The 17,692-nt window shown below is 36.4% G+C and overlaps 1 long non-coding RNA gene across 1 annotated transcript; it reads right to left on the reverse strand.

The window, feature by feature from the left end:
• Nucleotides 1–1,132: 1,132 nt before the first annotated feature.
• Nucleotides 1,133–11,527, reverse strand: LOC149798393 (uncharacterized). The gene is made up of 3 exons (XR_016422008.1): nt 11,356–11,527; nt 10,664–10,767; nt 1,133–5,920 (listed from the first exon to the last, which is right to left on the reverse strand). It is a non-coding gene; the product is annotated as an uncharacterized LOC149798393 (long non-coding RNA).
• Between the last annotated feature and the right edge of the window lie 6,165 nt (nt 11,528–17,692).

Raw genomic sequence — 17,692 nt, forward strand, 5'->3', positions numbered from 1 at the left:
TTGCGGTTGCATTTGATGTGAATTATACAATAACAGTGTAAAGGTCGTACCATGTAAAGGCATATTATGGCATAGTGAAGGACGTACAAATCACTAGATAATGTTTATCATCTAAAATCCCTAGTTATTCGTTCACAAGCAGGCCATAATGATAACCTATTCATAGACTGTATATAGCGCTATAAGTTATTGAACATAGCTTTTCAACTGTAAAGTTTATTAACTGGGTAGCATATTCAATTTGTTTCATGTATATAATATAATGGATACGCATGCTTGGTTTTTGCCAGTACCTTGTGCGGATTATGCTTAGGTTCCACAGGGAATGTTTGAGGTAAGTGTACATTTTATATTCGTAGTTCTATGGTCACCTCTGCTGATGCTAAACAGAAACTATAGTGAGCCTAACTTTTGCTCACTTCAGTGGCTGAAGTGCAGAAACAAGTGATTTTGTTCAAGCATATTTGATCCATTATATATAATGAAAATCAAAGAATAAGGTGGATGTTGTGCTGTTGCAAGGCAGCATTAATATAAATACCCAGCATAAATTATTTATCCTTTTCGATAATGTGTAATTATAGAGCCAATGAAAAATGTGCTTGTTAATCATTGTTTGTGTATGGGTCAGTGTATAGAGAGAGAGAGAGAGAGAGAGAGAGAGAGAGCATCAGCATGTAGTAGCATTAATGTGTATTTTTGATGGAAATGTTAATGATGACTTAAAACAGCAATGTCTGTAATTTAGTGGGTTTTGTTTGTTTGTTTAAATAGTGCAGGTCATTAAATTAGTTTAACGTACGAATTTATCATCAATCGAAATAAAACATAACTACGAGGTTTATCCAGGTTCAATCAATAAACTACAAAATAAACGATGTAAAATTATTTTAGAAGTAGGGATCGCTTTAATCGACAAACTGTATGAAAAATTCAAATGACCACATCAACTTCCACATCCCTTGCGGGTTAGAAGTCACGTGGTCCTAGTTAATAATGCTAAGAACTATTAAAAGCACTAATATGCACTTAGCGTTACCAAGTGACGCCAATTAGTGATCAAGGAATTTATTAAAGAAAGACACAAATGAAAATTCGTATTTGTTTTATGGATAAAGAAACCCCCATTTTTTTCATGATATCCAAGACTCAAAAGTCAAGAAAGACAACTGTTTTGAATGCAGTGTACTAGACCGCAAGCATTATCGTGCATTATGTGTGGGAGACTTACCTTTACCCTCAGTAAAATTAGAGAACCTCAGATTTTAATTTGACCACCAATTCTGGCACCCTTTTTTTGTGTGGACTTAATCTGCCCTCCCCTTTCTAACACCAAAAGGGATTTTTGACTTTCAAACCTGCACCTCTACAAGAGCACTGAAAATTTATGCATACTCAATGTAAACTCAAACGAAGTCATTTTGGTTTCAACAGTCTAACAGAGCAATCAAATCTTTAATCACATAGCAGTTATTTTAACGTCAATTAGTGTATAATAATCAGAGCAGGATTAAATGTTTTTGAATCACAGTTGAGCGAGTTTCCAGTCCTATGGCATTATTGCAGATGGTATTCATTTAACACAATATACATTTCATGATGAGTCACAACAAATATTGTTTTTATGAGTCGAGCTAGCCTAATACATATCTACAGTTAATAATTATCTTTCCAGATTTTTATAAATATTGTTTTAATTTTATAGAATGGCAGAATAAAGCTTCTGTAACCAGTACTGACATCACAGTTATGCTTCTGTAACCAGTACTGACATCACAGTTATGGCAAGTTTCATGCTAAGTTGCAATTCATTAATTTGTTTTCGTTCTTGTGGAGCTTAATTGCGTCTTTTGGTTAGGTTTTTAGCGACATTTTTCCGTGTATACTGGCCACAGAAAGAGGTGACCTTCGCAGGTTTTTGTTATCTATTTGAACAGTCAAGAACTTTTTAAAGTATACCTGTTTTTAGTATTCAGACTTTTGCAAATCATATAATAATAATAATAATAATAATAATAATGAGGACTTTGTATATCGCCTAATCTTTAGAAGCTCTAAGCACTTTACAACATTAGACAACACCTATAAGATAAAAAAGATATAATAATATTATCATAAAAACAAACACCATGAAATTAGAAAAACATTACAAAATAAAAAAACATGCTGAGAATATTTCAGGTAGGAAACATTATTAGGTCTTTAAGTTTGTTCTTGCAGTCGAAATAAGTGCGTTTTGAGAGCCCCCTTGAATGTGATCACTGTGTCTTCGTGTCTAAATTCAGTGGGTAATTCATTTCACGTTGCTGGGCCCTGGTATGCAAACAAACGCTGTCTATATGAGAATTTATGTTATGAAATGCATATAGCGATTAGAAGAGTTGTTGAAGACAGAGATTGGAAAACTTACTTGTAAAACACAAGTGGATCCAGAAATCTAGTTTCAGCATTATTTCTTTATTTTGGTCACATATAAAAAAATCTTCACTGTCATACAAAAAATAAATATCCTTTATAACAAAAAACTGTATTTTTGTGTCCATTGCAACTTGTCGCTTAAAAGAAAACTTTTTAAGTACTTAAATAACAATGCAAGTATTGTATAATAAATGAAAGCAAATATTTACCGTCAAGTTGTGCTGTCTTCATACAACACTATTTCTAACTAAAAAGTATATGTTTCATCTTGCAATCTATTTTGTTGTTGACTGAGTAAAAATAGGATTATAAAGCTATAACTTATTAAATTTCTGGGCTTTGTATTGGCTATCCATTACTTCAGTTTGAACAAACGATATAAAATTTTGATGCTGTATGATTGATATGTTGACACTGTATAGGGTATCACTTTTATGGAATAATACTATATCTGGGTGCAAAGGACGATAACACATACGCATCTGGTACTACAGAGGAAAAATGTAAAGTACAATAGCTAATATTAAAAACAGATATATTTAACTGTGGAAAGTTTTCGAAAGTAATGTTTTAAGTACAGTTCTTATTTCCTTTCCATTTCAATAGGCATTTGTCTGCATCTAGTGTAGACAGACCAGTCTGAAATGCTTGTAGGTGCTTAAGGGTTATCGACCTTCCTGCCTAAATGTTGGCTCACTGATGTAAACTATGAGGGCCTGGTGGTTTTCTTGCACCCCCAAAAGTAGTTCTCTTGCCTTCTCTACACTTACTCATGATATGATTTCCTTTACAAATATAAAAAGTAATAATGGCATATCATTACAGAAATAAAGAATGTCAAAAAGTTTTGTCAAATGATGCTGCTACAAAGTAGAACAGATTAAATTTACCTACAGAACTGTAGATGCATAATAGGCAATCATAGAAGCAAAAACAGTCTAAATGGGGCAAACTGTTAGTTAAATTTATACTCAAGATATGCAGTCTCTTTTTGGAAACTATTTTTTTTCTTCTTCTGTATTTTAGTACCGAGAGTGCAATCAAGAATTAAAGTGCGATATAAACACTTAGTCTCAATCTGAATTTCACACTTTTCACAGTCCAGAATTTACACGTGGGGTCAAGTAGAAAATCCTATTTTGAACTGTCTTCTCATCAGCTGTTCTTATTCTCTTACGGGGTAAAATTTCAAATTCAGCTTTAACTGAAAGTTTTCTGTTTGTGAAACAAATATTCCATTACTTGCCTGTTTTGACACTAGTTCAAAAAAATAAGCCTTTTTTTATTTACGTGCTGATGTTAGCTAGTATGTGTATTTTGTATTGTTAGCGTTCGATGTGTACAGAAATAATTATAGGATGAGGTCTGAATAGTTTACAAATAGTAACCCATGGACTGAGTCATCTGTGTGTGCATGTTGTGTCATTAGGGTCGTGGTGATGGTAAGAGCAGGGCAAATAACCTATTTCAGATTCATATCTGAATTTACCTTTGACGTAATCAAATCTTGTGTTCCAGTTTTCGACTGAAATCGGTTAACCCACGAATGTCGTTAATCAACATCGGATTAATTCGTGCACGTGTCATAAATGGTCGGGTTTCGCAGTTCGAGAGATAAATTAGATGGACCATAATGTGACGAAAGGTCCATGCTATCTGGTTTTAATATAACACAACGATGTTTAGGATCAAATATCTTTCGAGATTCAGTATTGGGACTAGTATTTTTTTAAAAATTGTACGTAATGACGTCATTGGGGCTTTAAAACATGCACAACATATTTCTCAATTTATCGTCAGGTGGAGAAAAGGAGTCTCCACTGGACGTTTTACTGTATGCACCTCGACTGGCCTATCTGGCCACGGAAAAGGAGGAGAAGGCCGGCTGGTGTCACCGAGCGTCAGCGGAAACATCTTAAACGCCATAGATGTAATACTGACCAAATTCTGCCCATTTATCTAAGTCGAGCTGCTCCGTTCTACATGTTGTGTGTAAGCCATATATTGTAATTAGGCTCAAGCTAACCAGTTGTAAATTTTCCTATTCAGTGTGAATTTACAATGTGGTGTACGTAGTGTACATACATCCCCCCCCCATAAATATACTAAATAGTAAGAGAAGAAGAAAAAAATCAAAGTGTCTCATTCAATTTTTTAAAATTCTAATTTGTTTACAACTCGAGTTCTATTATTACTGTGGTGTAATGGATAATAGTTTAATATTATTTGATTTTTTTCTCGAAATGAGCTTTTAAGCCAAAACGAAAACCCTAGGTATAAAATGCATTTTTTTAAATAATTAGTAGCTCGTAAAAGGGCTGATATCAAACCTCTGAAAGCAGGAACATGAACGGCCTCAGTTGTTCGGGCAGCATGACTTTCTTCCTAGTCTGCCCATGTATGGTGTTTGGAGTGATGAAATCTGCCATCACTAGCTGGCCCAGTTCTGTCCAATAAGGAATGAGCTGAGCCGGGATAGTGAGGTGTCACTGGATAGTTTCGTATTTTGACACCTAACCCCCTAATTTTTAAGGTAGAAGACATGAACCTAATTATCACAAGCCTAGCAGTTATAAATTCACACAGAAGCTAAATCTGTAATGTGGTTGAGATTTGCTTTGAGTTAGGCTTGGAAATGGGTTGTCTTGTTGGTGACTGCCTGTCACAGCTAGACGAGCATTGGAGATCAAATGCATAACTTGGGCTGCAAATGAGCAGCCGACTTGGCTTACATATTTACATGTGTCTGCTACAGAGGTAAATATCTAAAAATCTAGATGGTTGAGGGGTAATGAAAAGTATGCTAATTTGTTACAGTACCAGTGAACTTGATTCATGCATAAGGCACATACTGATTCTTTTAGCTGCCTTGTAGCAGGACAATAGTCACAATAGCTCTTTCCTGTCAAAACTGAATGTAAAATATAAGGGTTTTGGTAGTGTTCGTTCAGTATAAAAGCCAGCAGTTGCAATAAGAATTAACCTGATTGCCGCAGTCAAAATCTCACATGTATGCTTTCTACAAAAATCATTAGTTTGTTTTTATTTGTATCTTCAGTGTAAAATTATTCTCATTTTTCTGCATTAGGTCATTGTCGGATGAAAATTCACCAGATAAACTGTCCAGTGAGACCTGAGAGATCTGTTAAGCTCATTAACTATTAGTATCACTAGCGGTACTGAACACTTGCAATATTTCTCCCCTAGTGAACAGATATCCTAAGATGCTGTAAGAGATTTGTTTTCTCTCTATTGTTTAAGTGGCTCTCTTTTATCAGTTCAAGACAGCTTGCAATATGGTCCTTAGGTCCTCAGTATGTCACCAGGCTGCCAATATGTGCTCTGGAAGGACTCCCATTAACGATTATCTCAACCTGGTTACAAAGGTTGTCTACCACTGTTGCCTACTGCTGTGTAGTTGGTTGTTGCTTCTTCGCCGGTGTCTTTTGTGGTTTTGGTTGCAGTGTATTGTGTAACTGGAGCAGCGGTAGCTAATTTGAGTCTGCAACGAGGAGAAAATTGCGAACTATTTTAATCAGCAGTTGTATTGGCTATCGTCTTCCTAGTCTATCGTTGAAATATACTATTAAGAGTAACAAAATAACAATTGGAAATTCATTCTCCTTTGACATCGAATGAGTATTTGGAGAACAGAAACATCGAGACTGTGATGTATTAATATTTTGAATTTAATTATTTGGATTTACCTTAAAACAGCTTGGACTTAATATCCTATGGATTTACCGTAGAGTCAATTAAAGGACATTTGGATTTAAAACAGTGTTTCTTTTGTGATGTTAGCGCATACAAACAGTGCAGTTTCGATTCGTTATACATTTGGAGCATATCCGGATTGAAATTTATGGAACGGTTTATAATAATAGGAACTCATTAACCACTGTAAGTTATTGTTTTATTATTTTTTTCACTTTGTATTTTAGGGAAGTAAATTATTATTTTTAAATTATAAAAATTTGTTAGTTTTAGCTATTTCTTTTTCATAGTTTAAGCCCCTAGGTTTTAAACTTGACAACCAGTGGGACTTGAACTGTTTAAATTTAACAGAGTATATTTTCTAGGTCAATATTTGTGTAGCTAGCATGTGAAAAAAATCTCCAGTAGTTACCGAACGACTATATATTAGCTGATCTTGTTTCTCTTTGTCTAGTGGAGATTGATGTTGTTGGACATGTGTCAATAATCTCTTCTTCGATATCACGAGCGTGAACTTCTGCCAACATTTCTTCGAGTGTGTTGCGTGACACAAAACGTCGTCGTCGCTTGCCTTCTGGAAATGTTTCATCGTTTCATTAGTAGATTATTCAATTTTATTTTGAGATGGCTACATATGATTCAAATTTTTTTTGACTTGGTTGCATACTTTTCCCTATTTATAGAATACCTCTCTCTATAACTGGGTGCACTACTGATATCGAGATAAAATCAAGATACCTGCTATATCTATTACGAAATAATATTGGGCCCTAGAATGACCGTATGGTCAAGAAAAAACCTTTAAGGCAGGAGGAGAGAGAGAGAGAGAGAGAGAGAGAGAGAGAGAAGTAAAGATTATTACTGTTATCAACGCCAGGAAACCAGATACTGGCCTTCAGAGTGTCCCAATAAAAAGTCAAAAGAGAATGGGCATTCAGAAACAGAAACAAAAGAAGAATCCATTACAGAAATACATTTTAGAAGGCGAGAAAAACGGAAGAAATACTAGAAGAGAAAGAACTAAAGCCAGTAAAGAAATTCAAAAGAGAAAGACAGTAAAAGTGTGGAGTTTTCTAGTACTTTACAAAATGTAATTATTCTCACGTCGCAAGAATATACAAAAGAAAATGTAAGTGTATATTTGTAATGATCGTTTCTATTAGTATGCACATTCAATGACACTTTTATCAACAAAAGATGGCATGTTTGTTGGTAAGTATGGTATCTTGGATAGTAAATATAGGGTGTCAGATAGTAGATGGCTGAGTGTTGGTCACTCTAATCCTTTCGCTGGTTAATAAGTGTGTGGCTGTAGTCACTGTAAACAGTGTGAAACTTTTAATTTGGTATACATGTGTTGTATAATTTTGTTAAGTTGTATATTTACACGCTTTGTAAACAAAATTGCAATATTATTTTTCTAATGTCGTTTTCCAGTATGCGCTAAATTCCGTATATTTTGTTTGTTTTTATTTATGAGATGATGAGTTTAAAACCATAGAGTCGTTAATACTATACATACGGGATACTATCCTATCCTTATATCTACTTTCAGAAAGCGCAGAAAATGCTATTTATTTGGCATGCTTTCATCGATGTTTTTTTTTCTGGTAATGTCTACCTCCTATTTGATCATCGGTAGTTATAAAGATTGAAATGATTTTTTCATATAAGTTCCTTCGCGGATAGATGGCCAAGTGTGTGTGTGTGTGAGAGAGAGAGATTTGGATATTTTTACGTAGCTTTAACAATTTGTTTAGTCATTTATGTTATAACTGGCCCTGTACTGCATGCTTTCAGATTCCGGTACACATTTATGTTATAACTGGCACTGCACTGTATACATTCAGATTCCGGTACACATTTTTGTTATAACTAGCCTGCACTGTATACATTCAGATTCCGGTACACATTTTTGTTATAACTGGCACTGCACTGTATACATTCAGATTCCGGTACAAATGTAAGCTATAACTGGCCCTGCACTGTACACATTCAGATTCCGGTACAAATTTATGCTATAACTGGCCCTGCACTGTATAGATTCAGATTCCGTACAAATTTATGCTATAACTGGCCCTGCACTGTACACATTCAGATTCCGGTACACATTTATGCTATGACTGGCCCCGCACTGCATACATTCAGATTTCGGTACAAATTTATGTTATAACTATCCCTGCACTGCATACATTCAGATTCCGGTACAAATTTATGTTATAACTGGCCCTGTACTGCATACATTCAGATTTCGGTACAAATTTATGTTATAACTGGCACGGCACTGTATACATTCAGATTCCGGTACAAATTTATGCTATAACTGGCCCTGCACTGTACACATTCAGATTCCGGTACAAATTTATGTTATAACTGGCACTGCACTGTATACATTCAGATTCCGGTACAAATTTATGCTATAACTGGCCCTGCACTGTACACATTCAGATTCCGGTACAAATGTATGCTATGACTCGCCCCGCACTGTATACATTCAGATTTCGGTACAAATTTATGTTATAACTAGCCCTGCACTGTATACATTCAGATTCCGGTACAAATTTATGCTATAACTGGCCCTGCACTGTATACATTCAGATTCCGGTACAAATTTATGCTATAACTGGCCCTGCACTGTACACATTCAGATTCCGGTACAAATTTATGCTATAACTGGCCCTGCACTGCATACATTCAGATTTCGGTACAAATTTATGTTATAACTATCCCTGCACTGCATACATTCAGATTCCGGTACAAATTTATGTTATAACTGGCCCTGCACTGCATACATTCAGATTTCGGTACAAATTTATGTTATAACTGGCACTGCACTGTATACATTCAGATTCTGGTACAAATTTATGCTATAACTGGCCCTGCACTGTATACATTCAGATTCAGATAAATTCCACGGAGACCGAATGCATCAATAACCCATTGCATCAGAACAAGAATCCTTACGTTATATCCTCGTTCCTCTCTGACCAGCAAAAAGACAAAAGTCAAGTTTAAAATTATCTCCCATTATACCTGTGAACTTTGTGGCCCAAAGATGAATGTATGTCAACTGCTATCGTTAAAAGACGCATGGAATCCAGAGATCAACGCCAGAAATGAATTCCCTAATCGAAAACCCAAAGACGTTTGAGTCTACATGATCAGTACAGACGACACTCATCCACTACGAAACCAGTGGGCAACTATTTACTTTCCAAAGGATCAAATCGTGGAAAACTTTGATTCGCGTGCATTTCCACCAGTTGAAAACCATATCACAACGTTTTCGAGTAGAAATGTTGTTTCGACCATATCAGTAATGTTAGATTACAAAAATCTGGTTCAGTCGTGTGTGCACAAGTTTAAGTGTATTTTCTTCATTAACAAACACAAAGAACACGCATATGGTATTGGTTTTGTGATCAGTTCTTTCGGAGACAAGACGAACTGGTCATGACACATCAGAACCCATATCTCACTAAATTAAGTTGCAAACCCTGTAAATATGGTCACTATTAAACGTTTGCATTGTTTTGTACATTTCTTCACTCTTATTTGACAAGGTAGAACACATGAATTGTACATAAAGCGGAGATTTACCTTAATCTTGATTGAAGAGTGAATGGTAAGTTGAGCATGGCCTATGAATTTTTTTTTCAAATATGGTGATTATATTTTTCTTCTCTCTCTCTCTTTCTCTCATCCAAAAATGCAACGGCATTCTCTAAGTTTCTCTTTAAATTAACATCTATTTTTAAGTTTAAATGTTTGAATAATAAAAATTGATAATCACAAATCCATCGCTTGTATTATAGGGAGAAACTAACATTGAAATGGATGAAAAAATGTCAAAGAGTGTATAAAAACAAAGTTCTGATATGCCTAGAAATTAGAAAATATCTAATGATAGTAACACAACGTCGATTCTAAAAAGGAATCGGAATTTTTCACGCTGCTTTCCATGTTCTAAAATACACTATAAACATTGAATTATATCATTGAATTTGCTAAATACTTTCCAAGTTATATAGATAATAACAAAATATTGCTTCTAAATATATAACATGAATTTCCACTATGCTTTCCAAGATTCTAAAAGTTGTCTCTAAACCTAGAAACATACTACGGAATTTATTATGTTTCCCCGTTCTTGTTATTAATTAGACTGCAATGGTAAATTTCCATAGACCTCCACAGTGGCTCGAACGTATTATTAAATTCCCACAGAACCCTAATGTGACCCAGACGCTAACGTTAAATTTCCATTAGACCCCTTAGTGACATCCGTAATATAATATTCCATCAGATTTCATAGTAACACATCCATATTTAATTCCAGTAGGGACCCAGTAAACATTTACCCGTTTAAACGTATATTTACAATATGACTCCATAACGCTCCTTATAGGTAGTGCTGCTTTTTAGATATCTTGTGCCCAAATTAGCGCCTATGAGAAGTAGGGTGCAACTGACGTTATCACCAACGTACTGGATTTAATAAAATCTGTCGGAAAATGAAGAAAATGGATACCTCTATGCAAAGGGATCGGCTGAATTTGGTCAAGTCCGTCCGTACATCTGTATTTCCGTACATTTGACCGTCGATTCCGAGAGGTTTGTAGAATGACACAACACCTATTGATAAAGACAAATAAAATTTGGTAGGCATTTATTTATGTTTAAATCATATGCGCTGATGTTTTTTTTTCTTCTAGAATAATGTTTTGTACATAGTTTTGTACTTTGTGTACTTTCTGTTTCTTTATTGTGTACTTTCTGTTTCTTTATTGTTGGAAATCTAGTTAGTACAGTTGTGCGAAAAACACATCTGCCTGGATAAATTAAATTTGAATGATACGTTGGACAGCAACCAGCTCAGATGATGAGAGAGAGAGAGAGAGAGAGAGAGAGAGAGAGAGAGAGAGAGTTTAATGAAAGCTGCATGCAAATAACTATTTAATAAAACTTTTGAAAGGAAAACAGTGTCAGTTGACCTGAACAAGACTGGTCAACATTTGCACTGTACAAACAATCCATAAATTACATTCTTTGCTGACAGCATTACCATGGACATCAAACGACTTTAAGAACATTTCTTTTGAACACACATCTTTAATTCTACCATCAATCTGTGGCATAATTTAGGAGATAGTCAAGCCAGAAGGTAGATATAATCAAGTAGAATTAAGCTTTGCAGACTTCGCTCATTTAACATGAATTTACCTTTCAGCTCATCGTCGCAAGCCAAGGGCAAAAATCCGCTACACTCCCACTCTGTAGCTCACCATAGTGAGTGATGCGTAGAATTCCATTTGTTTCTTAAAATTAGTTCCTAATGTGGCATAATATTGACATGTGAAGTTACATTGACAAGAACAGAATTGGCCGGGGAAATACTAAGTGGTTTCAGACCGCTCTCCAGTGACGTAGATTAACAAAGCCACTTCCTGTATGTGTTGACATACTGGTAGCATTATGATTAGCCTCGTTCTGAGTTGTCGCTCCATTCATTAGTTGGCGCTGACGTTGGTTGTTATTTATGGAAACTTGTTGGTTCAAGGCCTACAGTTTATATACTTCGCGTACATTTTGCAAGTATCTTGAAAATTGAAATCCAAACAAGATTAAGAGTTTATGCAAGAAAGACTTTGGCGTTTCGAGAGAAGAGATAACGTCACTTGGGAGTGATTTTTGCACCTCCGAAATCACACTGACAATAATTGAATTGGCCGGGGAAAAACTGAGTGAAGTCCATTCCTTTTATGCGACAAGCTGATATTCGATTTAAAGTCAGTAAAATGGGTGAGGGATAATGGAAAGTTTTCATATAATTGGATTTCATAAAAAATAAATTCTTAACAACATCTGGGGGGAGGGGAGTAGCTTGATATATTGTTTGCTTACACAACGAATAAGTAAGAGTTATCTTGCCGTAGTGAAAAACCTAAGGTTTCCGGAGTAAATTAAAAAATCTGAGTGCCAGAATAACTGATTTCATCCGTATGTCCGTGATCTGAATTCACCTTCAGTGTTTGCTACATATAATTAATGTATTTGCGTTGTGTGATTTTAATTTTTAACAGTTCCAAAATAAATGTATGGGCGATAGACCGGATGTGATCTAGTAACGGTACAAGTAGTTCCCTTCTTGAGACTCTCGTAACCCATACTATTACTGGCAACTAAACGGCCATATCTTGAAATCTTCGTAGTGGAATTGAAATAATTTGTTTTATATCTTTTCATTTACTTAGTATACTCATTCGAGACACAGATGATACTTGAGAATGTATTTTCAATGTAGCTATTCCTGAAGTGGTCGAATTTAAAGCCAATACCTCGATGCGTGTGTAATAAACATAATAAATCACTTTGCAAAGCGGTTTCAAGCCATTTGAGATATCACAAACTCTCGCAGTAAGTGCTCCGTACTATTAACGTGCGGTACTGTACTACACAGCAAAGACCTGGCACCACCTACATAAAATTTTTCGAGTATATACTTAACTACTGTGTCTTGCAATAAAATTTTTAGCATACTTAAAACAACGGACACATTATTAATGAATGATTAGAAACAACAAAATTTATTTTTAAAATGTATCGCAAATGATACTGGATGATGCATCTAAAATCGATATTGTAACGGTATGAAAAATATATAAAAATATTCATTTTTAAACAGACTTTAATGATTTCTAGGCATTCTTTAATTTGTGATAACGGACATAAAGTCTTTTTAACTCAAATAGGAATGGTCAAATAGTAGTGTGAGACCACTGTTACAATTCTAGGTTCACTTCTCCTATGACACCCTCTCCCGCCCATTACTTTAACCATTTTGCTCACGCCATTATATCGCTATGGGAGACAAACGTGAACCGAACTGGGGATTACCTGCTGAGGGTCTCATGACAGAAAGCCTTCTATGCGCTTCCCGCTGGCGTTATGGTCTTAAACTAAGTATCAGAAAAGTGCGAAAACCAACAAGTTTTGTAACATTGAACAAATACTTTATTTCCCTAGAATACAAAGTCAAAATTTAAAAACAAAGCTTACAGTATTGTGACTTAAATCCCAAATAATCGTAAACGTTCTATCACAAGTCCAATGTATATAATTTCAATTGAATTCCAGTTGAGTTTCAAATACTTCCAATATTGAATGTGATGTGCTGATACGTCTGTAGTCTCGAATGTGCTATTATGCCAATAGCCTGGAATGTGTCGACGTGTTAACCGTCTTTTGATGTATCACAATGATATTATCCAAAATGGCCTTCACTGAATTTACTATCAATGATATATATATATATATATATATATATATATATATATATATATATATATATATATATATATATATATATATATATATATATCACTCATCAGGTAGACCATGAACTTGATTTTGGACTAAGGTCAATCGCAGAATACACAATATACAATTTATATAATCATGGAGAAAAGCCAACACAAAGTACAAATTAAATATACATACAGGTGCAACACTGGAAGCTGTTATCGATTGCTGGACTACCGCAGCTGCATTAATTAGTTCAAGTTAGTGGTGTTATATGGAACATCGTAACCTGAGAAATGTTTGATTCCATGTGTCCATAATTCTCAATGAGGAATCAAATATTTTTTAGATTAAGGTCTCCCAAGCCGAAACTTAGCCATCGATAATGTAAACAAAAATGACTCAGAAATTATTGTTGGACGTGTCAGTTTAATAATTTTGAAATATAGAATTGCCATACCAATATGTGTAGGCATGTATATTGTCACCATACTTATTTAAGTCATTGCGCTCAAAGAACCATTTGACACGAAATAATTATTTTGTTCAAAAATAGGCTATTCTACAAAGGATTCGTCTTTACATCGGTAACAAGCGAAAACGTGTATTACATATTTCCTACAATGCGTTGTTAAATTTGAATTCGACTTCTTTTCACCTACTTGTTAACTGCCGTACCATTGATTGCGACATTCCTGGTTCGAATTACGCTTGCGCAAAATTACTTCTTTATTAGTTCAGAAAAGTTTAGGACAGATACAGTTGCGCATGAAAATGAAAGTGAAATCTGACGATGATTGCAACAACCAGCATGCATAATTCGTTGTGAGTTAGTCTGGAATGTCATTTCGCACCCGAGGAGCTCATTTGAGTTTGCAAATTTGCACCACAGTAATTGGCATTGACAGAATACTGACTGTAAGAAATTAGTGTGCAATACCTTAAGGTATCAGCGTGCCTTTCAAAGAAATAATCCTAGCATCGAGTTTTCTTTCGCATGAGAATACAATATTAAACACTCACAGGGAGTACCACATAATGTCAAGAGTACCACTCTTGACACGTACAGTGTCATCAAAGAATGCATGTATGCAGATAACGCAGGAACTGAATTACAAGACGAATGGAGTGTGTTGCCGTCACAGAAAGATCAAACTGCTGTTTTCTTTGAAAACATCATATCAATTTGTCGAAGGCTGAAAATAGACCATCTTGGTACATTAACCGAATCGGGGATAACGATGGAACAAGCACGCTGGAACCGAGGTGAAGAACACAACACAAAGCTAGAAACGTCATTGCACGATGTAGCGCAAGAAAAGTTTAAGCCGCTGTCGTTAACTGAATCGTCAGCGGATGAAGACATTAACGCGTGCAGCAAAAGACTACTACCAAAACAAGACAATTAGAAACCGTATGATATAGCAATGGCATCTACACCCGACAATCATGAGGTATATGAACTGATATACAACTGCGCAGAAACAAAGGAACGCAGTCAGTGGAATAAATACTCCGAAGCCATTGACATGTCCGATGAAGCAAACACTAAATCTGATATATACAAGCACTTAATCCTCATATCGCCATTAACGTGTGCGCTTGGAACAGCGACATTCAGACGATTCGACAATCAACCGTTTAAAGCAAACTACCGTTGATCTGTTGTTGGTGAGTAACACGGATGGCACAGAGGAGCGGCACCAGTACGTGTGAATAAAAGATCTTTACTGGATTGTTCACTGGCACAGTAAGTAACATAGAAGAAAGTGTCGACACTGAATGATTTACAGTTGCTTTGCAAGCATGATTTTTACTGTGGGTTAATCAGCGAAACGTCGCTACATATTATAATGGCATAATCCGGCAAGAACATTTTAAAATTTAACACAGTTCAACGAAGGATGCAACTTAAGTGTCATTTAAGTGGACTTAAAATGTTTGAACGTTTCCTTGAGCGACCAAAGGTTGTTCGGGGAAACAAATACGATACAAGTTGCCAAACAAGTCACATGTGAGGTTAGTTACACTGATTTCTGATATTACGTAACAACTGAACCACCCATGTTCTTAAGTGGCAAGGGCGCGGTTGACGTATTTGTTAGATAGCTCGAGGTTACAGCGAAATTGATCTAACAACAGCTTGCATCGTCTGCGGACATGATTATGCCCCTCGATGATATTTGCAAGTATTGCACGGAGACTCACTGCTGATTTGTCTTGGAAGTCTCAGCTCCACTGATCAAATATGCGTAATCACCGCCATATCAATGGTGCGTTCAGGGTATCCATACACAGTGCATGCAAACTGCACTTGCGAATTTACCCCAACAAACCAAGAATTCTGGTCGTGCTTGATAATATGTTCGAGTACCATGGCCACTTGATCATGTAAGCAATCGCAACGTCATCCAAGACAACAATAAGTGAGATCCCAAACAACATGAAAAGTATAAGACGTTCCGAATGGCCTTCTGCAGTTCATTGATTTGATGCAGTTTCTTTACTCAGGACACACTCTGGGTGGCAATGATAGTTTTACAATCACTCGTGGATAGGGAGGTGTTCCTAGATGAACCTTTAGGATTTGCCTTGCTTGGGGTTAAGCTCGCTTACCCACGTTTGAATCTACCCGTATTAGTAATAGAAGCGATCAGAAGAAGCTTTCTGAAACTGCACTGATTGAGGTCTTCTATTCCACCAACGAATAAGAGGACGCGAACAAAGTCTGGTTCGCGTTCAGTTTTCGAAATCTCGGTGACTACTTCGATTTGTGTGTGCTCACCGACGTGCTGCTCCACGCGGATGTCCTTGATGAATTTTGTGATACAGACTTTCGCGTATTCACGCTTGACCCATCGGACTACTTCTGATCACCTGAACTATTTTGTGATGCGTTACTGTCGAAAACTTGCGTCAAGTTGCAACTGCTCACCGACATTAATATACATTTATTTGTCGAATTTGGTATCCACGGCGGAATTTCCATGGTGTGTTATCTCTAGACTCGAGCGAACACCCCATGCGTTGATTAGGAATACCCATAAAATCTACACCACGCCCACAATGATTATTCACTGGTCTCAGAAGCGTTGTTAGTGCCTATCGAATACTGGTCCTTATAACAGTGTAAGCATCATTGACGATTTCGGTGGAAAATTAGTTGAGTGTACAAAGCTGACTCTTTAGTTGTATCGGAATTTGGAAAGGACATTTTCAAGTTAATGAACGATGCCGTGTTCGGTAGAAAATCATGGAAAATCTGCAAAAAGAATCGGCGTCGACCTTATCCAGGATAGTGATCAACAGAACCGTTGATTGCCAGTGGTGGACTAGTTGCCGAACACAGGAGAAAATCTCAGCTAAAGTTGACGTAAAACATTTATGTTGGCGCGTCCATTCTTTATTTGTCAAAGCCAGCGCATATACGAGTTCTTCCATGACAAGATCAAGACTTGATACGGTGACTACATAAGGATGATGTAAACAGGCACCGACTCATTGTTGAAGCACATCAGCAATGCTCAGGCAATTGGTGTACGAGTTTGACACCGCTGTTAAAAACATCCAATGAGAAAGTCGTGGGTAAATTCAAAGACGAATGCGCGATAAAACCTAACGAGGAATTCGTGGGACTCCTGCCTTAAATGTATTTGACCGCGTTTGTCTCTGTTTTCCTCGGTGCGTCCAAAATAAAATCCACCAAGAAAACAAAAGTAATACCATGCGTGCATATGCAAAAACAATCTCAACGAAAAGCAAATCGTATCTGGTCGAGGAAACATTGAATGGATGAGTATTTTTTGGACCAGATCAATTTGTCTCAGCTGGACACAAATCGATGGATGTTCCCTCATGGGATCACTACTTACACGTACCAGGATCGCAAGATCGAACTCCAATGATGTTTGTGATAATTGTGAATTCACGAGAATGAATTGCAATTCGTCTGGTACAAATGTTCTACTTAATGGCGGTAGTGACTTTGTCTCTGCTAGTGGCACCAGGTGGTAACGAATTGACTCCATCGGAATGACAATTAAGTCCTAGATCGTATATGCATCGACTGACCATACTGATTATGTAGCGCAATGTTCTACGCTTTCCAGCTCTACAGGCGCACACAGATACAGAACTAGACCAAATCTAATGCGGATGGTTGCGACAGCAAAACACTTCGTGCGACCATGACGGTTTTCTGCCGAATCTCATCAGCTGATCTGTTTTGCCTGTCAGCGTGAGAATACATTGTTTGCGT

This window comes from Sinohyriopsis cumingii, chromosome 6, assembly GCF_028554795.1.
Source record: "Sinohyriopsis cumingii isolate HCF-2022 chromosome 6, ASM2855479v2, whole genome shotgun sequence".
Taxonomy (NCBI): domain Eukaryota; kingdom Metazoa; phylum Mollusca; class Bivalvia; order Unionida; family Unionidae; genus Sinohyriopsis; species Sinohyriopsis cumingii.